This window comes from Mauremys mutica, chromosome 22 (assembly GCF_020497125.1).
Source record: "Mauremys mutica isolate MM-2020 ecotype Southern chromosome 22, ASM2049712v1, whole genome shotgun sequence".
Lineage (NCBI taxonomy): Eukaryota > Metazoa > Chordata > Testudines > Geoemydidae > Mauremys > Mauremys mutica.
Genome location: NC_059093.1, coordinates 4,633,580 through 4,659,947, shown reverse-complemented (window position 1 = coordinate 4,659,947; position 26,368 = coordinate 4,633,580). Strand labels below are relative to the sequence as shown.

At 53.9% G+C, this 26,368-nt stretch overlaps 1 pseudogene; it reads left to right on the top strand.

Annotated features, from left to right (window-relative positions):
- Positions 1 to 333: 333 nt before the first annotated feature.
- Positions 334 to 26,368, top strand: LOC123354603 (annotated as a pseudogene).

Here is a 26,368-nt window from a genome sequence, read left to right as displayed (position 1 = left end):
CGCGCCGCGCAGGCGGTAAGTGGGGCGGACGGGGGAGGGGCCCGGGCCGGCTGCGGGGCGGGGGAGCGGGAGAAGGATCTGGAGGGGCTCGGGCAGAGGAGCTGGGGGGCGGGGGAAGGGGCAGGTCTCGGGCAGGGGCGTTGGGCTGGTGCCATAGCGGTTAGCGGGGGCGGGGAGCCGGGCTGGCCCTGTGCATGGGTGCTGCTCGGGGGGGCCTGGCTGGTGCCATATGGGGGGGTTCGGGGCTTCCTCCTGGTGCAGCGCCTGCTGGGGAGGTGGCAGCTGCCAAGGGGAAAGGCCCCTTTGGAGGGGTCTGAAAAGCTGCCTGTGAAGGGGGGGAAGCGCTTTGCACCTGCCCTGACCTGCTCCAGAGGCCGGGCCCAGCCAGGTCTGCTCCTGCTTTGCCTCCGGGACACCCACACTCCCCTGTGCTCTTTGCAGTGACCTGGATGTTCGCTGCCTTTCCTCTGGCCCGGAGGGGATTGGTTCTTCCAGGAGATCTGGTGGGGAAATGGATCTGACTTGCTGTGTGACCTTCCAGTAGGGTGACCACATGTCCTGATATTTGGTGCTTTTTCTTACATAGGCTCCTATTATCTCCTGCTCCATTGCAATTTTTCACACATACTGTCTGATCACCCTACTTTTCAGACAACCTTTACTTTCCTCCCAATTTCTCACTTTGTTAGAAAAAGCAAAAATCAGGGGAATAAATGGTTTTCAAGGGTCTTTGGTTTTCCAATAAAAGCTTCCACTTAATCACAAGTGTTGAATTTTTCTTTTTGGGAAAAGGAGGGTGGGACAGAAGCTTGTGGCAAAACTTCCAACCTGCCACAGTGTGGTGGTTCTCCGATTGCTTAGGAGGTTCAGAGTTGGAGGTTTTGGTGCTTGATTTAAAATCCCTCCCAGCTGTTTGGCCAGCCTCCCTGAGCACACTATCCCCCTGGTTCTCTAGCAAGGGTCAGGGAAGCCATGTTCTGAGATCAAACTCTAGAGTAGTGATACTCAGACTGCAGCTTAGAAGCTGTAAGTAGGTCTTTGTCTCCTGCAGCTCTCTGCAGCACCTATTAAAACAGAGTTAATTAACCACTCAGGATGCTCTAACTATATTCATTTGCACAAAGCCATTGATTGTGCTGTGAACTAGAAAAACTAAAGATTTCCCCTCACACTGTATAAATATGAATCTATAGTAAATAAAACAAGGAACTCACACCACTGGGGCATGTTGGGGGTAATTGCTAATTTGGCTCCTGAATCACTGAGGTCTGAGTATTGCTGCTTGAGAGCTAAGCCTTTGAGGCTATTAGTGTACCCTAAAAGTGAAGGAAGCAGGTTTCTCCATGGGTAACCTTTACATGCTGATTGATCTCAGCCTCTCACAGGGAGAGCAGAGAATGGGCTATGAGCTGAGGGGACCCCAGAGAAGGGGTGGGGGAGACTTGTCAAGTAGTAGATTGAGCAAAGAACAGGGGCCTTCTACCCTACAATAGGTGGCTGCTGGCTCCAGTAAATGGACCTTCCCAGTAGTCAGACTAGACTACAGCTAATTAAGCATGAGGCTGCAGGAGTTTGAAGCCTTAGGATTGAACTACCTCTGTAGTAATAGAAGTCAGATCACTGCAACTATTGAAACAACTATAGAGTCATCTAACAAAGTGATCTCCTAGGATAACCACTACCTGTTCTCCCTCTCCCAGCAGGTCTGGTGTTCCTGATATAGCTAAAATTGCACTTCAGAGCAGAAACATTGTGGGGTTTTCCCCCATCATTGCCACAACAAACACCCCCAAGGTAGGTGTTTGGGTGCTGTATAAATGTGTACCCACTTTTTGGACTTCTGGGGGGGAAGCTGAGTCCTTTTCTTTTAAGTAGCTACGGCTGAATCATATTTCCTTTCTGTTTGCACAAAGCTGCCAACGTTTAAGGAAACTACACTCTAGCCTCTAACCTTGGCTGCGTGACCCATGCTCATCAACACCACTGCAGAGAAAGATGCCTGAAGTTGGCTCAGCTACCATTCAGGAGGGCCAGCTGCAAGAGGCCTGTACCTCAGTAATCCAAAACTATGACATCTTAGAGCCAAGGCCCCTGTGAACTGCCAGCACTGGCCTGATCCTCTCTGCAGAACTTACTAAAAGGGAGAATAGGCCCTGCACCCTTGTGGTAAAGGTAGAAATATAGTTACCGTTCACCCTTCAGATTGGCTTCTCTGGCAGGTGAAGCAACACAGCCTGTCTGCTGAAGAAAAGAGCATTATAACCAGGTGCTGTCCTCTGCTCACACACAGAACAGGAGCTAATCCATCAACTAGTGTGAAATAATGTGATGACCATTCCCAGTTAATTTGTTCCTTGGTCTTCTCCTTACTTAACTACAGTGGAGGTGCTTATAGTAAAAAATAGCTCTTCTAAGCCTGTGATTCTATACCTGGATGCAGAAAAGAGAAACTGCCTTCAAAAGTAGCAAGTCTTTAACCTGCATTTTATCTGCTTCCCCCACACTTCTATCAATAAAGTAATAATATGCAGCTGGTGGGAGTGTAATTTTTCAGGGGGAGTGGGAGCTGAATGGGGGATTAGCTGAAGAGACACAGCTGACCACTGCCTAGACTATGCACAGATTGTAGCTGTATCACAGACTGGCAATTCTTTTCCTGCAGACTTCAGTACAATTAAATACTAAAAACAGCTCAAAGGAAACCTGGGATGGGTGAGTGGTAAATGGGGTTCTTTTTGGCTGATCGAATAATATTTGAGCTAATCACAACAAGGAACATAAACTGAGATAATACCCTTGGCAATCTCTCATTTTATGAAATAGCAGCAAAGGAAACAAATTAACCCACTTTCCATGCTGTTATACAACTGCAGGGAACTCTCATGAGAAAAGCTGTCAGTTTCCCTCCTCTGCATTTCTGCTTTTGCAATGGATGCAGGAGAGGTATAGTGTTAATCTGGACAGCTGCCTGTGACCCTGCTGCATTTACCAGACTGAGTGTGCAGAGATGCCAAGTATCTCAGACAGTACAAGCAGTAGCCAGAAAGCCCAGCTGATTTCCTTCCCATACAGCTTGGAGGGGGAAGTCATCAGTCTTAATGCTGCAGTCAGCCATCTTTCTCACTTGCTTTGGTCATGTAAGATTTTATCAGCAGGTATCTTTATTGTCTCCCCTGAACTTTCATGAAATAACTGGTAGGAGATCATCTCCCATCCCTGTATTCTAGCACCATGATCACCCCCAGCTGAAGAACAGTCTACAGCCCTAGCTGCAAAGAAATAGTGAGGTTCTTGCAGACAAAGTTGGGCATCTGATGGCCTTCACTGTTGGTTTTATACATTTGGCCTGAACAGCCAGATTGTTAAACAAGATGAAAACTATAACCGCCTTCCCACTGATAATATAAGATCAAGGACCTGCAGAGGCTGGTGGCAGATGGAAGGGGCAATACAGATACATTTGCTTCTTTTTCATTCCCTGGAGGGGGGAAATCCAGTTGCTATTAATAGATAGAGGGAAATGCTAGAAGATGCTTCCAGTGGATCTTGGAGGTTGGGGTTGTGCACAGAGTTGATCACAAGCAAATTTGCAATGCTGGTGAAAGGTGTCAGATTGTCGTGCTGGAGCCTAAGAGGTTCTGGTTATTCCCAGAATGCTGCACCATGCAAAGCAGCTACAGAAGCGCTTCTCCTCTCCCCCACAACGCCCTGCGGGCATGCCCCATCTGTGCCCCAGCCTGCTCACCCCTAAGCATGGGAGTGAGGGATCAAGGGCCAGATCCTCCAAGCTATTTACACACCTAACTCCTGTTAATTTCAGTGGGAGTTAGGGGCCTAATACTTTGGAGGACCTGGGCTCAGATCTGAAACAATATCCAACTGGTAAAAGGCTCCCGTTCTCAGCCCCCTGCACCAGGCAGTGGCCCTGTAGACTGAGCAGGAACCCCCTGACATACGCAAACACTTACATGCACAGTGCCTACACACACCCACAAAACGCTGCTGTCTATGGGGTTCAGAGATTTTAATCACCTGCTGAGTTTTGTTTTTTGATGACCTTATTACAAAAGACTTTGCAAAAATAATTCCACTTAGCTGCAGCTCGACCTGGAGATGTGGGATGTGTTGAGAGGTTAGGGACAGCGGTCAGAGGACGCAGGGAAGGAGGGGTGAGGGACACACCATACAGAGAGAGAGATCCATATGGCACTGTCAGTAGGAGACACTTCCACGTGAGTGCCCGAGCTGCGTCTGGGGGCAGCACCAGCTCCGGGTACCTACAGTCCATGAAGGACATGGCATGGGGGCAGGAGAAGGTGTGAAACCAAAAGGGCTGCACAAACCCTAAGGTGCCTGATGTGGACATAATGGGAACCAGAGACTATGGAGAGGGGCTCCCTGCCCCCCTCCAAGCGGCGCTCCCTGGGGTGACTGAAGGTGGGATTGTTAATTCTTGTGTCATGTGACCCACACTACACAGTGGGGCTCTGTCACTCTCTGCTACAGCCCTTGAGCTAGCAGAGCTGGTCATTTAGCACAGGCCGTAAGATCTAGAGGTCTCCAGTTGGATCCCTGCGGCTTATGACCTATGTCATACTCACAGGGAAAGTGACATTTCCTCCACATAACAGTCAATGCCTGATCAGCCTCCTGGCCGTGTGGCCCAAGCCCTTGTTCCACATTTCCCTGGTCCCTTATCCCAGCCTGGAGTAGGGAGCTACAGGGGCCTCTAACCCCACCGCCTCCTCCATAGGAAGGCAGCATCAACTGCCTGTATTGGAGGGAGAGCACAATGGCTCCACCGCAGAGCTCACTGGGGAGGACGTCGATGCTCGTTCAGGTTGGCCGGAGAGCAGCAGTGCACCTTTCCCCTTGCCTCTCCCCCCACTCGCACCAGGGACGTGTCCGGATGCCAAGCAGCAGCACTCGTCCTTGGGGCAGACAAGTGACTGCACTGGGGTGTCTCCTGTCACTCTGTGTTGGGGAGGAGCTCAGACTCTGATCTGGTTCTGGAACTCGGCACTCGTTCCCTCCTCCGTGATGTTGGGGCTGCCCAGCCTGGCCAGGGGTGCCTCAGTGGGACCCTCGTCCTGCAGGACATCGTTCAGCTCGGCTGAGAAGCAGGGATGCACCAGGTGGTCCCAGTACAAGCTCAGGGTGGACTGGTCCAATCTCTGGGGCTGTGGCATCACAGTGGCAACTTGACAGCTGAGCCCAGTGGTTAAAGGGGAGCGAAGCAGGAGGCGGAGGAGCCGCGTGGGGGTGGGGTGGGGGGAAGTGCTGTTTACCCAAGCCAGGGAGAGGAGGGGGAGCTCTGTCTCTGTTCTGAGCAGAGGAGCAGGGAGCTGGACTGCTCCTTACTGACCCCCCCTAAAGTGGGGGCTGAGCGGATTGTGAGCTGTGGTTCAAATTCAGCAGCGATGCCAACAATGGTGTAAATGACTTTCCCGCGTCCCTTGTTAGTCACTGAGACTTTATTGTGTTTAGCTTTGGCTTTGCAAAGAGCTGGTCACAAGGAAACTTGCAGAACTTTTTCATAAAATGGATTTAGTATCTTTCAGATAAACACGGGAAACTTCTTGTTGGACATGGAAGGCAGGCCCGGCTGGCTCCTGGCCTGTCACGAGCGGTGGAATCTCTCCCTGGGGACTCTGATCTGTAGGCAGCTGGGATACCTCCAGTAAGTGATGCTCCTCTCAGCATAGACCTAGTCGGCCAGTCTCAGGTACAGGTCTTTGATTTGCCATTTTGATGAAGATATTGCAGAAGTAATGTGATCAGAGCACAGGACTGGGAGCCAGGGACCGTAGAGTTACTGATATTTATTTGGGGCCTAGATTCAGCTGAGAATGGGGTCCCATTGTGCTAGTCCCATTTCTCACCCTTTTTCTATTTTGCCGTTGGAAAAGGGAGGAAACCCCCAAATCAAACCATTTGGGGGTTGGAATTTTCACTGCAAATTTAAATTTTTTTCACCTGATATATTGTTTTAAATGAAAAAATGTCCTGTGGGGGAAAAAACAATCTGCATTTTTTGACTCACGCTAGATGTCCTGTAGCTTGGGTTTATTTCCCGAGACTTTCATAGCAGCTTCCCACGCTCACAGAATCATGGACTGTGGAATTATCTTTCCATCGGCTTCCCTGGAAGTTGGGTTAAGCCCTTATATCATCCCTGTCTATAGAGTCACTCCCAGATATCATGTCACTGTTCTCCTCTCCACTGCTGTTCTGTGGCTGTGCATTTCCCCTGAACATCACCATAGCGACGAGGAGGATGGTTTTCTGGCATAAATGAGAAGCAGGACTCCTGGGTTCTAACTGTACCTCCTCTATTCCCTTGTGACCTCTATTCTCTGTGCCTCATTTCCCCCATCTTTCAAACAAGGATCATAATAGTCACCTGTTTCCCAGGTGAGGATGAACTGGTTCATGTTTGGAGCGTGTTTTGAGATCCTCACTTGGAAGGTGTCAGCGAAGGACACGGTATTGTTACTTTCTCCTGTTGTACTCACACGCTGTCGACATTGCAAGGCTAGCAAAGGGATGGTAGCATCTGAAAAGATACTTTAGTGATGCAAGCAAACCTATTTCCTGATTTTGGAGTTAGAGTGTAAAGTAAGGGCTGGGGGATGTTCATTTGCAGTATTATTATTTAGCCACTAGATGTCCCTGTGTGCTGTACAGTTCCAGACAGGGCATTGCCCCTGGTAAATGAGAGAGACAAAACTGGAACTCAAGTTGCGCACATGGAAGCCTGTTTTTGTGAGTCTGTACTTGGTAGCCGTCCTGGTTAAGCACTGTGATTCCATGAAACATGGCAGGGTAAAGGTTTAGTCCTCCCAGTGGGTGATGGCTATTATATTTAACCCTTTCATCTCTTGTGAGCGGTGGCCAGAATTAGCATGTATAAACTAGAGTACAATGGTTCTATGCAGAAGAGAGGAAGGAAGTGACCATAAGAACGCTGTCATGTGGGTGAGCTCTCAGATCTCTCTCTGTGTTTAGGTGATGACATTTGCTGTTGCTTCTGCAGACTCGCCCGCCACAAAGGAGTGAACCTGACAGATGTCAAGGTGAACGATACGCAAGAGTTTGTTCAGATTGTGCCCAACCAGAAGAGCAGCATTGAAGACGTGTGGCAGGGCAGGTGGGTGACGGAGCTGGGGAGAGCAGGACCGGCATTGGGGGGACTGAACAGAAGGTCCCTTCACTGTTATATTGTCTGAGAAAAAGTCTCCGTGTTTCTGCTTCGGTCATGCCGCTAAAATAGGACTTAAGTCAGCTTGATGCTTACACAGTGGGGATGTCTGCACTGCACTCTGCACGTGTGGGCATATCCGAGCTAGCTTCGATCTAGCTAGTGCGAGTACCTATAGCAGCAAAGCTTTGGTGGCGCGGACTTCAGCACAGCCTAGCCACCAGAATAATGACCCTGGGTCCCAGACAGTCTGTGTTTCATGGCTAATGGTACCTGAGCTGGGCACTGGGGTATGTCTACACATGCTGCAATCACACCTCTGATTGCAGAGCAGAGATCCCCTCAGTGCCAACAGGGTAGCTGACTTCCCGACCTTCAGGCAGGCCCTCTAGCCCTCTTAGAACAACTCTGCTTTGCTGCTGCAGCAACACAACCAGGGTCATTGCACACGTGAGCTTTCTGCCCTGCACCAGCTCGTGTTGGTAAAGTGCTGGGAAGGAGAAAAGCCTTTGGTGGGCGCGATGATTATTCCTATCAGAATCCACTTTCTGGGCATCCTGGGTGCATCTGGCCGTTCACCATTCCTAGGGGAGCTGCCATAGAACCCCGTGATGGGCCATCTCTGTGTTTCCTGGCTGCAGAGGGAGAGCTTTATTTCAAACCCTGATTTTATTCTTGTGCAGGAGCAGCTGTGCTTCAGGGCGAATTGTGGCTCTGAAGTGCTCCGGTAAGTGCTTTCCCCTGTCCTCATATTGCACTGGGGTCTCTTGCATTCTCGGTGCTATTATAGACCCTCTGTTCATTAGCACAAGCCCCAGGTCGGCTAGACACCGAGCGCCCTGCGCTCAGCATGGTCCTGGTGTTCGTTTGCAAAGCCTGTGTCGTTCTTCACCCATCCAGCAGCCCCAGTGTTGGGTGGTCTGCGAGCAGCAGCGTTACTCAGCGAGGCAGCACAGCCCTCTTGAGCGACCCTGCAGTAACAAGGCAGCACAAACCAGCTGGTCTGGGTGGGAGGAAGATTTAGCTTCCCAGCCGGCTGAGTGGCAAGAAAAAAAGGGTGGTTTTGAAGTCCCCGGAGCAGCCCCTTTGTCCGTGTGATTTCATAGCTGGGGTCTGCTTGCAGCGGCAGCAGTGACATGACAGTCAGCTCCCAAATCCCTCCTGTCCATATGGCACAGCTACTGTGTAATTAACAGCACGTGCAATCAGTGCCCCCGTCCCCCCGCAGTATCTACACCCTAGCGGTCTCAGCAGCCCCTTCTTGTCCGGGAAGGCAGCTGTGGCCCGGAACTCTCCCCTTGAGGCCCAGGGCTATGGCCGGGCAAGCGGCAAGCCCAGAGAAGGCCCAGGTGGAGAGGTGGGAGTCCTGCATCCCTCGCTGTTCTCTCTTGCTCCCTCTCCACTCTGGTTTAGTGGTGCTGGCTGGGGGAGGAGACTTCATTTAGGTGACTGGATGGGCAGGCAGAGGTCCTGGAACTAGCTCGGAGCACACACAAAGGGTTAGAGTGGGTTTCTCTCTCTTATTTCACATGGGGAACAGCACAGGTGGCAAAAGAAAGGGAGAAAGCTGGGGCCACCCTGAATCCCTGATGTCCTGTGGGGGGTGAGCCAGGGACTTGGGCAGAGCAGGGGCTCACAGCCCGGAGACAGGAGCACGCCTGGGGAATGACTCCTGCTTCCCTCTCTGCTGCCTGTTTTCCCTTTCTTTCCTCCCAGTTCCTGCCTCTTTGTTCTCCTGCTCGTCTCCCCCAGGCTTGGTGCTCAAAGACCTTCCATGGTTTGGGGGCACCAGGTTCACATTTCTCCTCATTTGCAGAGTGTGGCCTGCGCTCCAGGGCAGCCCTGATCGTGGGCGGAAGTGACGCCCTGTTGGGACGCTGGCCGTGTCAGTCCCACAGCAAGCCGGGGCAGCAGTGGAGAAAATCATCTACCACCCCCGCTATGACGACAGGAGTCACGACTATGACATCGCATTGATGAAACTCACAGCGCCCTTGAACTTCTCCGGTGAGACCCTTCTCTTCAGCCATCTCCCCCTTGGAGGGGGCGTGGGATCCCCCCAGAGCAGCCCCAGGGCTTTCATTCACAAGGGAGCCACCCACCAACAGTCCCATTCCTACGCCCGTGGCCTGTGTCAATCCCAGGGGCAGTGCCAGTAGGGGGGTTGGTCCAGCTGTGATGGGAGGGGGCAGCAGAGAGAAAACACTCCCCAGACAAGCCCCAGGGTCTCTGCTGATGGCACATGGGACAGAACGCTCGCAAGACCTTGTCTCCCACGGATGCAGTGAAGTAAGTGGGCAGATTTTGTAAAGAGCTGGGATCTGGCTGTAAAGGTCACAGTGGGAGCCGAGCTCTTTGGAGAATCCGGTCCCTGGAGCCAGAGGGAGCAGAGCTGCAAGGGTGTTTCGCTTGCACGTCTCAGGACTAGATGACCCCTGCTCGCTCCAGGCTGGCTGTTCCTGGGAGCCGCTCTCGATTTGTTTGTGCCATGCGCTGGGAGGGGCGCCCCAAGCCGGCGGTGCTCTAACACGTGGCTCTCTCCCCAGATGCCGTCCGTGCAGTGTGTTTACCGCTGCACCATCAGGATTTCCCCCACGGCACCCACTGCTGGATCTCCGGCTGGGGCTACACCAGACCTGAACACGGTGAGCAGCTCCAGCAGGCACGGAGAGCTCTCTGGTAGCTCCCTTTTAAAGCAAAGACAAGCGAAGGCTGCATCTCACTGAGGGGATGTTTGAGTCTAGAGGAGAGTATTGAATTCTGATCTGCAAACCTACTGCAGTCCTCAGTCCCAACCCGCAGCCCCTGCTGCTATTGCAGCCTGCGGCTCCTTGCACACCCATAGCTCTGCTGATACCCCCAATCCCCACTGCTATTCCAATGACCACTTCCTCAGTCCCAACACCCAGAGCCCTGGAGATAGAGGGTCTCTGTAATGCTCCATGTCCCGCTGTGCCTTGAGTGCAGACCCCAGCATCTAGCCACCAGGGCTGCAGGTTAAAGTGTCTCTTGTTTGCTTTCCTCACATCCAGTTCCTGTTGCTGAGATGCTGAAGGAAGCTATTGTTCCCTTAATCAGCACGAAGAAATGCAACAGCTCCTGCATGTACTCTGGTGAGCTCACCCCCAGGATGCTGTTAATAGGCCGAGAGGGATCGAGTCCTTCCCCCACACTGAGGAGCAGTGTGATGCTGCTCACCGTGGGCTGGATCCCACACTGTGTCCTTCACGTACCTGAAAATGGGGAAGAGGATGGGAAACGTGGCTCCCCCTCTAAATGAAGAGGGGTCCCCCTCTAGGCTCTCACCGGAGCGGGCCCGGCAGGAGCACGCTCGGGCCCCGTGCAGCACAAGGCGTGTGAAGGGGGAGGTGGGAGGGGCTTAGGGCAGAGCAGGGGCACGTTGGGGGTGCGCTGTGCCCTGTGCAGAACTAGTGAGAGGCTGTGGGTGTCAGGGCAGGGGCATGACGGGATTGATTAGACCCTTCGTCAAACCAGGGAGGGGGTGTCAGAGGTGGGGATGGGGGCACGGCAGGGGTCTGCTTGGAGGTAATGAACAGGCCCCTTCATCCTGGGGAACAGCAGGCCACTAGAATGTAGAAGTGCAGCCACCCCCATGGGTTAGGTTAATGCTCCCCCACGGCACCAGCGTACAAGCTGCAGCGAGCTGCTTTTTCTCTTGAGCTCTGCTAGCTCAAGGGCTGTAGCAGATGGCACATGTCTAGCAGAGCGACAGAGCCCCACTGTGTAGTGTGGGTCACATGACACAAGAATTAACAATCCCACCTTCAGTCACCCCAGGGAGCGCCGCTTTGAGGGGGGCAGGGAGCCCCTCTCTGGTTCCCATTATGTCCACATCAGGCACTTTAGGGTTTGTGCAGCCCTTTTGGTATCACACCTTCTCCTGCCCCCATGCCATGTCCTTCATGGACTGTAGGTACCCGGAGCTGGTGCTGCCCCCAGACGCAGCTCGGGCACTCACGTGGAAGTATCTCCTACTGACAGTGCCATATGGATAACTCTCTCTGTTCAGTGTGTCCCTCACCCCTCCTTCCCTGCGTCCTCTGACCGCTGTCCCTAACCTCTCAACACATCCCACTTCTCCAGGTCCAGCTGCAGCTAAGTGGAATTATTTTTGCAAAGACTTTTGTAATAAGGTCATAAAAAAACAAAATTCAGCAGGTGATTAAAATCTCTGAACCCCATAGACAGCAGCATTTTGTGGGTGTGTGTAGGCACTGTGCTTGTAAGTGTTTGCGTATGTCAGGGGGTTCCTGCTCAGTCTACAGGGCCACTGCCTGGTGCAGGGGGCTGAGAACAGGAACGGGAGCCTTTTACCAGTTGGATATGATGCTAGAATACAGGGATGGGAGATGATCTTCTACCAGTTATTTAATGAAAGTTTAGGGGAGACAAAGATACCTGCTGATAAAATCATATGTGACAAAAGCAAGTGAGAAAGATTGCTGACTGCAGCATTAAGACTGATGACTTCCCCCTCCAAGATGTGTGGGAAGGAAAAGCAGCTGGGCTTTCTGGCTACTGCTTGTACTGTCTGAGATACTTGGCATCTCTGCACACTCAGTCTGGTAAGTGGCAGGGTCACAGGCAGCTGTCCAGATTAACACTATACCTCTCCTGCATCCATTGCAAAAGCAGAAATGCAGAGGAGGGAAACTGACAACTGTTCTCATGAGAGTTCCCTGCAGTTGTATAACAGCATAGAAAGTGGGTTAATCTGTTTCCTTTGCTGCTAGTTCATAAAATGAGAGATTGCCAAGGGTATTATCTCAGTTTATGTTCCTTGTTGTGATTAGCTCAAATATTATTCCATCAACCAAAGAGAACCCCATTTACCACTCACCCATCCCAGGTTTCCTTTGAGCTGTTTTTAATATTTAATTGTACTGAAGTCTGCAGGAAAAGAATTGCCAATCTGTGATACAGCTACCATCTGTGCAGAGTCTAGGCAGTGGTCAGCTGTGTCTCTTTAGCTAATCCCCCATTCAGCTCCCACTCCACCTGAAAAATACACTCCAACCAGCTGCGTATTATTGCTTTACTGATAGAAGTGTGGGGGAGCAGATAAAATGCAGGTTAAAGACTTGCTAGGTCTCACTACTTTTGAAAGGCAGTTTATCAGCCCTTTTCTGCATCCAGGTATAGAATCACAGGCTTAGAAAAGCTAATTATTACTACAAGCAACACCTCCACTGTGGTTAAGTAAGGAGAAGACCAAGGAACAAATTAACTGGGAATGGTCATCACATTATTTCACACTGGTTGATGAATTAGCTCCTGGTGTGTGTGTGAGCAGAGGACTACGGCAGCAGGTTATAATGCTCTTTTCCTCCACAGCTGTGTTGCTTCACCTCCCAGAGAGAGAGAAGTCAGTCTGAAGAGGGAATGCTATCTATATTTCTATCTTTACCATAAGGGTGCAGGGCCTATTCTCCCTTTCAGTAAGTTCTGCAGAGAGGATCAGGCCAGTGCTGGCAGTTCACATGGGCCTTGGCTCTAAGATGTCATAGTTTTGGATTACTGAGGTACAGGCCTCTTGCAGCTGGCCCTCCTGAATCCTAGCTGAGCCAACTTCAGGCATCTTTCTCTGCAGCTGTGTTAATAAGCATGGGGCAGCAGCCCTTTGAGGTTAGAGGCTAGCAGTGTAGTTTCCTTAGATGCTGGTTGCTTTGTGCAAACAGAAAGCAGAGAGCACAGTACAGGCTTAGCCACTTACAAGAAAAATACTCAACTCTCCCCTAGAAAGTGGGTACATATTCATTTATACAGCACCCAAAGAGGGTGTCTCTGTTGCCAGAACAGTAAGGGGACAAACCCCAATGTTTCTGCTTTGAAAAGCATACATTTAATTTTAGCTATACCAGGAACACCAGAGCTGGGGGGAGAGGGAGAACAGCTAGTGGTTTTTCTAGGAGATCACCTTGTTAGAGGGCCCTGCAGCGGTTTAGATATTTGCAGTAAAGCTGATTTCTATGACCAAACAGAGAGAGTTCAACTGTGAGGCTTCCAACTCCTGCAGCATCATATTTAATTAGTTGTAGTCCAGTTGGACTCTTTGGGAAGGTTGATTTATTGGAGCCAGCAGCCACCTATCATCCTGATGGCCTCTGCTCTTTCCTCAACCATCAACTTGACAAGTCCCTCCAGCTACAGCACTCCAGCCAGTCTCCCCCACCCCTTCTCTGGGGTCCTATCAGCCCATGGCTCAGTTCTCTGCTCTCCCTGTAGGAGGCTGAGATCAACCAGCATGTAATGGTTACCTGTGGAGAATCCTGCACCTTTCAATTTTAGGGAACACCAATAGCCTCAATGGCTTAGCTTGCAAGCAGCAATACTCAGATCTCAGTGGTTAAGGAGCTAAATTAGCAGTTACCCCAAACATGCCCCAGTGGTGTGAATTCATCTTTTTGTGTACTAGAGGTTCATCTTTAAACAGTATGACATGGGAAACCTTTAGTATTTATATGTTTACAGCAACATCAATGGCTTTGTGCAAATTAATATAGGAAAAGCAGCCTGAGTGATTCAGTATTTTAATAGGTGCCACAGAAGACAAATTAAAGAGCTACTTGCAGCTTTCAAGCTGCAGTCTGAGTAGATCTGCTCTAGAGTTTGAGGTCTCAACATGGCTTCCCTAACCCTTGCTGGAGAACCAGGGGGATAGTGTGCTCAGGGAGGTTGGTCAAACAGCTGGGAGGGATTTTAAATCAAGCTCCAACTCAGAACCTCCTAAGGAATGGGAGAACCACCACAATATAGCTCATTGGAAGTTTTTCCTACAGGTTTCTCTCCCCGCATCTCCCAAAAAGAAAATTTCAACACTTGTGATTAAAATTAGAAGTTTTTATTTTAAAACCACAGATCCTTGAAAACCATGTATTCCCCTTATTCTTAAGAAATTGACAAGAAAGTAAAGTTTGTCTGAAAGGTAGGGTGATCAGACAGCAAGTGTGAAAAATTGGGAAAGGGTGGGGGATAATAGGAGCCTATGTAAGAAAAAGCACCAAATATTGAGACATCTGGTCACCCTACCAGAAGGTGTCACAGCAAGTCAGATCCATTTCCCAACAAGATCCCCCAGGAGAGCCAATCCCCTGCAGATTGCAAGAGCTGCTTGCAAGCTGCAGTCCGAGTATCACTGCTCTAGAGTTTGATCTCAGAACATGGCTTCCCTGACCCTTGCTGGAGAACCAGGGGGATCGTGTGCTCAGGGAGGCTGGCCAAGCAGCTGGGAGGGATTTTAAATCAAGCTCCAACTCAGAACCTCCTAAGGAATGGGAGAACCACCACAATATAGCTCATTGGAAGTTTTTCCTACAGGTTTCTCTCCCCGCATCTCCCAAAAAGAAAATTTCAACACTTGTGATTAAGTAGAAGCTTTTATTGGAAAACCCAAAACCGTTTATTCCCCTTGTTTTTGCTTTTTTCTAACGAAGTGAGAAATTGACAGGAAAGTAAAGCTGGTCTGGAAAGTCACAGTAAGTCAGATCCATTTCCCCACCAGCTCCCCCGGGAGAGCCAATCCCCTCCGGGCCAGAGGAAAGGCAGCGAACATCCAGGTCACTGCAAAGAGCACAGGGGAGTGTGGGTGTCCCGGAGGCAAAGCAGGTGCAGACCTGGCTGGGCCCGGCCTCTGGAGCAGGTCAGGGCAGGTGCAAAGCGCTTCCCCCCCTTCACAGGCAGCTTTTCAGAAGCCTCCAAAGGGGCCTTTCCCCATTTGCAGCTGCCACCTCCCCAGCAGGCCCCGGTCCGACTCCCCCGCCCCGCAGCCCCCGGGCCGCTCCAGCCACAGCCGACCCGGGCCCCTCCCCCATCCGCCCCACTTACCGCCTTCGCGGCGCGGCCCAGCGCCAGCCCCCGGCTCCCCCCAGCCGAAAGGCAGCCCTTCCGGGGCCCGGTTTATATTCCCCGCCCCGCGGCAGCGGACCAATCAGACGGGTGGCTCGTTCACTTGCTCGGCGGCTGCGGACCAATAGAATGGCGGGGAAAGAGCGAAACGTTCTAAATAGGTTTGTCCCACGTCGCGGCTCGTAGGTCCGCCCTGCGTGATGCACTCTGGGAGTTGTAGTCCAGCCCGGGCCTCCTCAGAAACGTTCGGGGGAATTAGAGTCCCGGAGCAAGGGGCGGGGGGGTGTCTGTTCGCTGGGTCCCCCTCGCTGCCGGCTGGGGCGCTTGGGCCGGCCGGAGGAGCTGAAGGTGGAGCCGGGGTGGGTCCTTTATACTGCACCCGAACGGGGCGTGTGTGTTGCCACAACGGTAGGAGACAAACCACCGTGTTTCTGCTCAGAAGCGCAGACAGTTTGCGCTACACCGGGCCCACCCGAGCTGGTGGGAGAGGGAGACCAGCCAGGGGTGATCCTAGGAGATCACTTGGGTAGAGGGCTCTGCCGCCCTTTAGAGAGGTGCAGGAGATCTGATTTCTACCACCAGACAGAGGTAGTTCAACGCTCAGGCTTCCCACTCCTGCAGCCTCATACTTAATTAGATGTAGTCCAGTCTGACTGGCAAGAGGTCCACTTGCTGCTAGCAGGCCCAGGCTCCTTGCTCAACTCTTTGACAAGTCTCTCAAGCTACAGGGCTCAGGGGTCGCTATAACCCAGGTCCTTGCTATCACATAAAGCTTTCCTGCATCCTTTAGTGTTAGGGATACCCATAACCTCAAAAGTTTAGCTTTAGAGTAGTACAACTCAGACCTCCTTGGTCCAAAAGCCCAATTAGCAATCATAACCACCAAGTGCCACAGGCATGTGACAACTGTTTCATTTAGTACAGCTCCATATTTAAACTGATGTAGGAAATCTTTAGTTTTTAGGCTGTTCACATCAGCAGCTTTGCACAAATTAATATAGGAAAAGCATTCGGATTGGTTAAAGACAGTTTTAATAGGTGCTGCAAAAGACAAATTTAAGAGCTACTTGCAGCTGCCAAGTTGCAGAGTATTTCTGCTCTAGAGTTTGGTGGCTCAGAACATGGCTTCCCTGACACTTGCTAGAGAACCAGGGGGCTAGTGTTCTTAGGGAGGCTGGCAAAGCAGCTGGGAAGAATGTTTAATCAAGCTCCAAAACGTCCAGCTCAGAAGCTATGGGAGAAGCCCCACACTGGCACAGGGTGGAAGTTTTGCTACAAGCTTCTCTCCCACCCCCATTTCCCCAAAAGAAAAATCCAACACTTGTGATTAAGTGGAAGCTTTTATTGGAAAACCAAAGACCCTTGAAAACCATTTATTCCCCTTGTTTTTGCTTTTTCTAAAAAAAGTGAGAAATTGACAGGAAAGTAAAGTTGGTCTGGAAGGTCACACAGTAAGTCAGATCCATTTCCCAACCAGCTCCCGCAGGAGAACCAATCCCCTCCGGGCCAGAGGAAAGGAAGCGAACATCCAGGTCACTGCAAAGAGCACAGGGGAGTGTGGGTGTCCCGGAGGCAAAGCAGGAGCAGACCTGGCTGGGCCCAGCCTCTGGAGCGGGTAAGGGCAGGTGCAAAGCGCTTCCCCCCCTTCACAGGCAGCTTTTCAGAAGCCTCCAAAGGGGCCTTTCCCCTTGGCAGCTGCCACCTCCCCAGCAGGCTCCGGTGCAGGAGCAAGCCCTGAACCCCCCCATATGGCACCAGCCCAACACCCTGGTGCAGGAGCTCCCCCAGCACCAGCCCAGTGCCCCTGCCCGAGCGCTGCCCCCTCTCCCCCCCTTCTCCCGGCACCAGCCCAGCGCCCCTGCCCAAGAGCTGCCCCCTCTCCCCCCTTCCCTGGCACTAGCCCAGCCCCCCGCCCCAGAGCTGCCCCCTCTCCCCCCCCCCTCCCCTGGCACTAGCCCAGCCCCCCGCCCAAGAGCTGCCCCTTCTCCTCTCCCCCCTCCTCCGGCACCAGCCCCGCGCCCCTGCCCGAGCGCTGCCCCTTCTCCTTCCCCCCTCCTCCCGCTCCCCCTCCCCGCAGCCCCCGGGCCGCTCCAGCCGCAGCCGGCCCGCGCCTCTCCCCCGTCCGCCCCACTTACCGCCTGCGCAGCCCGGTCCAGTACCAGCCCCCGGCTCCCCCCCCAGCCGAAAGGCAGCAGTTCCGGGGGCCCGGTTTATATTCCCCGCCCCGCGGCAGCGGACCAATCAGACGGGGGGGCTCGTTCACTCGCTCGGCGGCTGCGGACCAATAGAATGGCGGGGAAAGAGCGAAACGTTCTAAATAGGTTTGTCCCACGTCGCGGCTCGTAGGCCCGCCTGTGTGGTGCACTCTGGGAGTTGTAGTCCCGCCCGGGCCTGCTCAGTCTCGTTCGGGGGAATTGGAGTCCCCCAGTAGGGGGCGGGCGGACTCACTTTCCCGTGGTGCCGCGCGGTGTCGGCCCGCTGATGAGGAGGTGGCCGGGGGTGTGACCGGGCGCTGGGTCCGCGTGGCTGCCCCTGTAGCGAAGGACGCTGCTTCTCGTAGGACTGTGCTACCGGCAGCACTTTCCGGGACTTGTCGAGTGTTCGAAGCTGCTGTTGTATTAAACTGGTGCCTGATGGAGCAAATGTCTCCAGCGAGCAGTTTCTTGCACTAGAGCGTACGGGAAATTGCTGCGTGTAGAAATGTGCTCGCTGCAGCAGTCAGCGTTACCTATAGAGTGTAAGAAACAGCTTCTGGGGAAAGATGCTACTTTCTTTGTACAACTCGAAAGCTGTTATATGTCAATCATTAAAAATGTTGAAAAGAAACATCCAGAACTGATCCCTGGAGAACCCCACTTGTTATGCCCATCTAGGTTTCATTTGCATCATTTGTTTATGAGAAGGTCATGGAAGACAGTATCAAAAGCCTTACTAAAGGCAAGATGTACCACATCTACTGTGTGGAGGCTTTTTACCCTGTTAAAGAAAGCTATCAGGTTGGTTTTACAGGTGAGACTGCTTGAAATACCTTTTTTTTTTAAAGCAAAGTTTGACCTTCCACTGCTACAGGTAGCACAGTCCTACAGTGAGCATTTTCACAGACCTGTATGAAACTGTATAGTATAGGGATGTACTACCTGTAGCACTGCCATATGAGGAAGCTAATTCCTACAGGCAGCAGTTTCTCACACCACTGGCATGTAAGACTGCTATCTGTAGGAATCAGCTACATCAGATGGGCTTTTTTTTTTTCTTTTAAGCAAAAGTTGGACCTCTTGCTGCTGTGGGTAGCACCCTCCAACAGCTAGCATTTTCACACACATAAAACTGCAAACTATAGGGATGTGCTGCTACTTGTAGCACTGCAATGTGATGAAGCTAATTCCTCTGTAGAAATCAGCTACATCCCATGGCCTTTTTTAAAGCAAAGTTGCACTTGTTGCTGCTGCTGCAGATAGTGAATTCTTACCATTAGCAGTTTGAGAGCTGCTAAGGGCCTTACCTGTGAGCCTTCTGAATAACAATTAGCTATTATTTTAACAGAAAGTGACATGGATTGGGTATGAGCTAAAGATGTGAGTCTTAACAACTCTGCTGACAAAACATGAAAATAACCTTTTCCTTTCATATGTTTCTGGATGGTACACAGCTGGAGTCAGCTCAGTTAGGGTCCAGCTGGCCGATAAGGGGGCTGTGGGTCAAGAGCTGGAGAAGTACCTGAAGTTGAGCAGTGCTGGGGAAGGGCAAGGGGAACTCCAGCCTTTTAAACCCATGGTGCTACACAGTGGTGGGCCACTGTTGAGAAAGTGGCCAGTGACCCGGCCCTGGGTCCCCACAGCTGCCCCCATCTCCCTCACTGTTGGCTGCAGTGCTAGCACACTTGGGCCAGCTGAAGGAGGACACCAAGGGCACCTAGATCTCCCAGCTTTCCCACTGGGTGGAGGAGCAAAAGGTGGGGCCAGGAGTGTGTGGTGGGATCATTTATTCTGCACCCAAACAGGGTGTTTGTGCTGCCACAACGGTAGGGAACAAACCACAATGTTTCTGCACTGAAGAGCAGACATTTAATTTCAGGAACACCAGAGCTGGCGGGAGACAGAACAGTTACTGGGTATCGTAGATCACTCTGGGAGAGGGCTCTGCCATCATTTAGATAGTTGCAGTAGATCTGATTTCTACAACCAAACAGACCTAGTTCAAGCCTGAGGCTTCCAACTCCTGCAGCCTTGTACTGAATTAGGTGTAGTCCAGTCTGACTCTTTAGAAAGGTCCATTTACTGGTAGCAGGCCTCTGCTCTTGGCTCAGCCTGGTACTACTCTTTGACAAGTCCCTCAAGCTACACTGCTCTGGGGTCCCTTCAGCCCATGGCTCAGTTCATTGCCATCCCTTAGAGAGGCTGAGGTCAACAAGCAAATAAAAGTTACCTGTGGAGAACTCTGCATTCTTCACTTTTAGGGTATACCAATAGCCTCAAAAGTTTAGCTCTAGAGCAGCAATACTCAGACCTCAGTGGTACAGAAGCCAAATCAGCAACCATTAACCCAAACATGCCTCAGTCATGTGAATTCATTGTTTCTTTTACTATAGCTTCATATTTAAACAGTAGGACATGGGAAATCTTTAGTTTCTATGTTTCCAGCAACATCACTGAGTTTGTGCAAATGAATATAGGAAAAGCATCAGTGTTTTAACAGGTACAGCAAAGAGCTGCTTGCAAGCTGCAGTCTGAGTATCACTGCTCTAGAGTTTCATCTCAGAACATGGCTTCCCTGGCCCTTGCTGGAGAACCAGGGGCATAGTGTGCTCAGGGAGCTTGGCCAAGCAGCTGGGAGAAATTTTAAATCAAGCTCCAAAACCTCAAACTCAGAACCTCATAAGCAACAAGAGAAGCCCCACACTATAGCAAGTTTGAAGTTTTGCTACAAGCTTCTGTCCCACCCCCATTTCCCCAAAAGAAAAATCCAACACTTGTGATTAACTGGAAGCTTTTATTGGAAAACCAAAGACCCTTGAAAACCATTTATTCCCCTTGTCAATTTCTCACTTTGTTAGAAAAAGCAAAAACAGGAAAGTACAGTTGGTCTGGAAGGTCACACGGTAGGTCAGATCCATTTCACCCACCAGCTCCCCCGGGGGAGCCAATCCCCTCCGGGCCAGAGGAAAGGCAGCGAACATCCAGGTCACTGCAAAGAGCACAGGGGAGGGTGGGTGTCCCGGAGGCAAAGCAGGAGCAGACCTGGCTGGGCCCAGCCTCTGGAGCAGGTAAGGGCAGGTGCAAAGCGCTTCCCCCCCTTCACAGGCAGCTTTTCAGACCCCTCCAAAGGGGCCTTTCCCCTTGGCAGCTGCCACCAGCCCCGCGCCCCGGCCCGAGAGACTCCCCCCCCCGCCCCGCGCCCCAGCCCCGCGCCCCTGCCCGGGAGACTTCCCCCGCCCCGCCCCGCGCCCCTGCCCGGGAGACTTCCCCCGCCCCGCCCCGCGCCCCTGCCCGGGAGACTTCCCCCGCCCCGCCCCGCAGCCCCGCGCCCCTGCCCGGGAGACTCCCCCCCCCCCGCCCCGCGCCCCAGCCCCGCGCCCCGGCCCGGGAGACTCCCCCCCCCGCCCCGCGCCCCAGCCCCGCGCCCCTGCCCGGGAGACTCCCCCCCCGCCCCGCGCCCCAGCCCGGGAGACTCCCCCCCCCGCCCCGCGCCCCAGCCCCGCGCCCCAGCCCGGGAGACTCCCCCCCCCCCCCGCCCGCGCCCCAGCCCCGCGCCCCGCCCGCCCGCCCCCCCCCCGCCCCGCGCCCCCGCCCCGCGCCCGGTCGACCCCCCCCCCCCCGCCCCAGCCCCGCGCCCCTGCCCGGGAGCCTCCCCCCCCCCCCGCCCCGCGCCCCTGGCCGGGTGCCTCCCCCCCCCCCGCCCCGCGCCCCTGCCCGGGAGACTCCCCCCCCCGCCCCGCGCCCCAGCCCCGCGCCCCTGCCCGGGAGACTCCCCCCCCCCGCCCCGCCCCCCCCCCCCGCGCCCCTGGCGGGTAGCCTCCCCCCCCCCGCCCCGCGCCCCCGCCCCGCGCCCCTGCCCGGGCGCCTCCCCCCCCCCCCGCCCCAGCCCCGCGCCCCTGCCGGGGAGACTCCCCCCCCCCGCCCCGCGCCCCAGCCCCGCGCCCCTGCCCGGGAGACTCCCCCCCCCGCCCCGCGCCCCAGCCCCGCGCCCCTGCCCGGGAGACTCCCCCCCCCCGCCCCGCGCCCCAGCCCCGCGCCCCTGCCCGGGAGACTCCCCCCCCCCGCCGGCCCCAGCCCCGCGCCCCTGCCCGGGTGACTCCCCCCCCCCCCCCGCCGGCCCCAGCCCCGCGCCCCTGCCCGGGAGACTCCCCCCGCCCCGCCGGCACCAGCCCCGCGCCCCTGCCCGGGAGACTCCCCCCCCCCCCCGCGCGCCCCAGCCCCGCGCCCCAGCCCGGGAGACTCCCCCCCCCCCGCCCCGCGCCCCAGCCCCGCGCCCCTGCCCGGGAGACTCCCCCCCCCCCCGCCCCGCGCCCCAGCCCGGGAGACACCCCCCCCCCCCCCCCCCGCCCCAGCCCCGCGCCCCAGCCCCGCGCCCCTGCCCGGGAGACTCCCCCCCCCCCCCCCCCCGCCCCGCGCCCCCGCCCCGCGCCCCTGCCCGGGAGACTCCCCCCCCCCGCCGGCCCCAGCCCCGCGCCCCTGCCCGGGAGACTCCCCCCCCGCCCCGCGCCCCAGCCCCGCCATCCTTCTCCCGAGCCCCCTCCCCGCAGCCCCCGGGCTGCTCCAGCCACAGCCGGCCCGCGGCTCCCCCGGCCCAGGCCCCTTCCCCGTCCGCCCCACTTACCGCTTTCGCGGCCCAGCGCCAGTCCCCGGCTCCCCCCGGCCGAGAGGCAACAGTTCCCGGGCCCCGGTTTATATTCCCCGCCCCGCGGCAGCGGACCAATCAGACGGGGGGCTCGTTCCCTCGCTCGGCGGCTGCGGACCAATAGAATGGCGGGGAAAGAGCAAAACGTTCTAAATGGGTTTTGTCCCACGCCGCGGCTCGTAGGCCCGCCCTGCGTGGTGCACTCTGGGAGTTGTAGTCCCGCCCGGGCCTCGGTCACGTTCGGGGGAGTTGGAGTCCCGGAGCAAGGGGCGGGCGGACCCGCTTTCCCAGCAGTGTGACGCTGCTCACCGTGGGCTGGATCCCACACGGTGTCTGTCACGTGGCTCCCCGTGTAAATGCCGGGGGGCGCTCGGCTCTCAGCGGAGCGGGCCCGAGCAGCACAAGGCGTGTGAAGGGCTCGGGGCAGAGCAGGGGCGCGTTGTGGGGGCGCTGTGCCCTGGGCAGAGCTAGTGAGAGGCGGTGGGTGTCAGGGCGGGGGCCTGGCGGGGATCGATCAGACCCTTCCTCAGCCGGGGAGGGGGTGTCAGAGGCGGGGCTGGGGGCACGGCAGGGGTCTGCTTGGAGCTAACGCACAGGCCCCTTCATCCTGGGGAACAGCAGGCCACTAGCATGTAGAAGGGCAGCCACCCCCTTGGGTTAGGTGAATGCTCCTTTCCACAGAGAGGGCAGCCGCCCCGCGGCACCAGCGTACAAGCTGCAGCGAGCTGCTTTTTCTTTCACTCGAAAGTTATAAATCCCACCTCCTTAGCAGCTGCCCTTAGTGAGGGAGGATGCAGGGTCGCTCCACGCCCTCCATCCTCCACTTACAGTCCTTTGGCTTTAGGACAGATGGGCACAGCCTATCATCCTGTAGTCAGAAGCAAAGGTTGCTAAAGATGGGCTACTGCATTACTGTTGATTACAGGCATTTAGCCCCATCTTCTGCACTGCCACTAGTCCCAGCTGGAGAAGGGCACTGAATGGAGCAGACTGTTGGGGTGAAGCTATACAGCAGCTCCTTGGGGGGAGCTAGGCGCAGAGTCACAAACGGAGCGAGGCGCCTAACTCCTGTGGGTTTGGATTGGAGCTGGGAATCTGACTCCATTTGTTCACCTGGCCCTTCGAGAGCAGCATCTTTGGTCCAGTAGTTAGGGATGTATCAGGCCCCATAGCACAAAGTTAGCCTCAGGCTGTTGGGTTTCATTCCTCGGCTGTGGTACTGCACCCCGGGGCATCAGTGAAGCAGTGCAGAGGAAGAACCCTCCACGGGGCCCAGGACCCTTCTGCAAGCTGTCTGCAAATCCCTGCTTCTGCTCCTTGAGCACCTTCTAGCAGCATCTCCCCCGGGGAAGAAGGGGCCCCACCCAGCATGGTTCAGTTCTCTTCCTGCTGCAACACGGCTGCCTAAACAGGAGGGAGGAAGAGCCCCGGGGAAAGTCCTGTACAGCATTTGGCCCAGAATTCACAAAGGTATTTTGCTGATTAACTCCCATTTATTCAAACGCCTTTGAAGAGCTGGTGCTGTGTCGCCGGGGTGCGTGGATTGAAAATGGCCAGGAAAGTGCTTTGAGATCCTCTGACTGAGGGAGAGGAAAATCATGAGCACTGAAGCGATGTAACAGAGCTGGGGTTTAGCAATCTGCATGCCAAGGGGACGTACCGGCAGCAGGCAGCTCAGCTCTGCCCCTTCCCGCATTTCAGCCTCTCGCAAGGCTGACAGGGCCCACAGGGCAGGAGCAGCCCTACGGTGCATAACCGCACCTGCTAGCTTCACGGAAGCCCTGCCCCACCGTGACACTCGCTCTGTCTTGCAGGGAGACAGCGGGGGGCCGCTGGTTTGCCAAGATGAACTCACCTGGCGCCTAGTGGGTATCGTGAGCTGGGGCACGGGGTGTGCTGAACCCAACTACCCTGGGGTTTACACCAAGGTGGCCGAATTCCTGGACTGGATTTATCAGATCATCGAGGTAATGGGAGCAAATGGACAAAGGCCTGGGTGGACCTCCAAGGAGAGGCTAGAGCAGAGCAGGGTGTTGACTCATCAGCTCTGTCATCCTGGCTACCACCAACCTATATATTTATATTATATTATTTTAACCTGCCCCTTTGGTCACTGCTGGCCAATGGGTACATTCCTTCCTGATTCCCAGGACAATGTTTATAGGGGGATGGGAACGGAGGTGGGTTTAAAATACCCCTGCCATTCTAGATCTAGTGCAGGTCCTGGGAGAAAGTTAACAGCTCTGTCCTCTGCAGCAAGAGCCTTCCAGAGGCAGGAAATCAGAAACGCAAGCCGGCTCCCTCTGCTTTGGACGGCGCAGAGCTGAGAGGCACAGAGGCAGGGCAATCAGCAGCACAACATGCACCTAAATACAGAGGGATGGAAAAATACTCCAAAAGGCCTAGAGGGCCCTGCTCCCTGTGGGAAAGGTAGGTGAGACAGCTGGGATCTTGCAGGCACAAACACTCACCAGTGCATCCATACACCACAGCCTGAGCACACCGGTGCTCCTCCAATCAGCTTGGGGTCTTTAGATCTCAGCCTGCCTCCGTCCCCCAGAAAGACAAAAGCACAGGAAGGAGAGGAACAAGGAACAGAAGCTACAGGGGACATTAGATTAAAGGGGAAACCCTGAGTTTACAAAAAATGCCTAAAACTCCCACTAAGTTTCCGTAGATCAGTTGCAACTAACAGCAGGGCCTTGTGAAAGTTATTCTCTCGCTCACCAGCTCATTGTTGGAAGTGTCTTTACTGTATGGGAGCAGAGGGAACACAAGTCAGTTTCTTTTTTCCATGGTCTGTTTCTAGTCAATATCAGGACTGTGCAGCAACACCCTGAAGTGTTTGAATGTAAGACAATGCAGGGGGAGGTTTTTTGTTTTTAAAAGAAAATTGCCAGGAAAACAGCTCATTTCTCTGATTCGAATGAAAATATTTCTATTGATCTCATACGCTTAGAGGCCCAAAGCGTGTGGAGAGCAAACAGAAAAATCAACTTCTCCCCTGTATCAAAGAGCTCTGTCACAGCCTGCACTGTGAGCTGCTTACAGCTGCTGTCGGAACAAGTGGAGATATTTCGGAATGCTCCGGTTCCACCCCAGGCCTTGCAGTCCCAAGAGATGCCGACTTGGTCGGACCCAGTAAATACATGCAGAGCAGGCTGTACGTTTATTCTGAGCTAGACGCAAAGCAGAGAGAGCCCTGTCTGTAGTGAAAACCCCCAAGAGCAGGTCCTGCTGTTCCATCGGTTGCTTTATCAATATGACTGTTTTCATAGCGGACAGGTGGTTAGCGGGTCAGTAATCAGATACATTTGAAGCTGTTGGAGCAGGCAGTGGCTCCTTGCCGTAGAATTAGCTGTAACAATACCCAAACTTCATATCACTGGAGCGAGAGGAAGTTATGCAGGCGAGAACTGTGCTTGTAAACTAAGCAGAGTTGAAATATTCAGGAGTGTAGGACTGGTTGGGGAGAGCAAGATCCAGAGAACTGCATTGGTTTCATTAAAGGGGTCAGAAGAGCGGTGGTAGAAATAGATATCGGTATTAACGTGTAGTTGTACAGCTCAGGCGAACGATTGCCTTTTCCTCTCTTCCAGGTGGGCGGACGGCAAAGGGCCCCTTGCAGCTGAATTCTCCCCCACCGAGGTAAAGAGTTTAATCCGAGCCTTGTTCCAGAACACAGAGAGGAGAGCAGCGGCCCTTGCGAAAATTAAATAGCCTTGTGTTTACTCCTGTGCAATAGACCTTTTCCTGGGAAAGCAACAGTAAATCAGGTTTCAAACTCTTATTTGGATTTAACCCGTTTTCCTAATCAGTTTAGCTTTATGAAAGCACTTCCTAAAGGCCTGGCCAATGGGGAAAAAACTTCACCCAGCTCAGCATCTGTACAATAAATGTAGCAATTTAATGCAGCTTGGCCTCCAAAAGCAAAGGAGAGTAACTCCTTGGCACTAGCCGGTGCTACTTCGTCCACTACCCAGAGAAGTGCCGTGCTGTAAAACTCTGGCTCCTGACATGTAGTCTACCAGCCCGGACCCATTTCGGGCGATACGGGGTAACTTATGAGCTAGAAAAATTTCATTGCTACCGTGCTAAGCACATTTGTGGAGGTCATCACTGTGGTGGTGGCAGATTCTGGAAGCGGCGCAGTTTTTCTAGGTCATACAATGTTTAAATGGGACCGGGCACCAAATTTGAAAACATCTGAAAATCACAAGAAGGGCCGTAACTCAGAGGCATAGTTTAATTTTGACCAAAACCATCAGTCTTCTAAACACAAATCGTACTGTTTTGGAAGGTTTGGGAAACATTTAGCCCCGGGTGATCAGCTTTATGCAAGTTCCTGTACTCTTTTACCTTTGGTTAAAGCAAGTCTGTAGTCACACGACAGTCAGAGCTTGTTTGTACCATATAATACATCAAAATATTTGTCATTATCTGTAGAATAGACTGTTCTGAGTT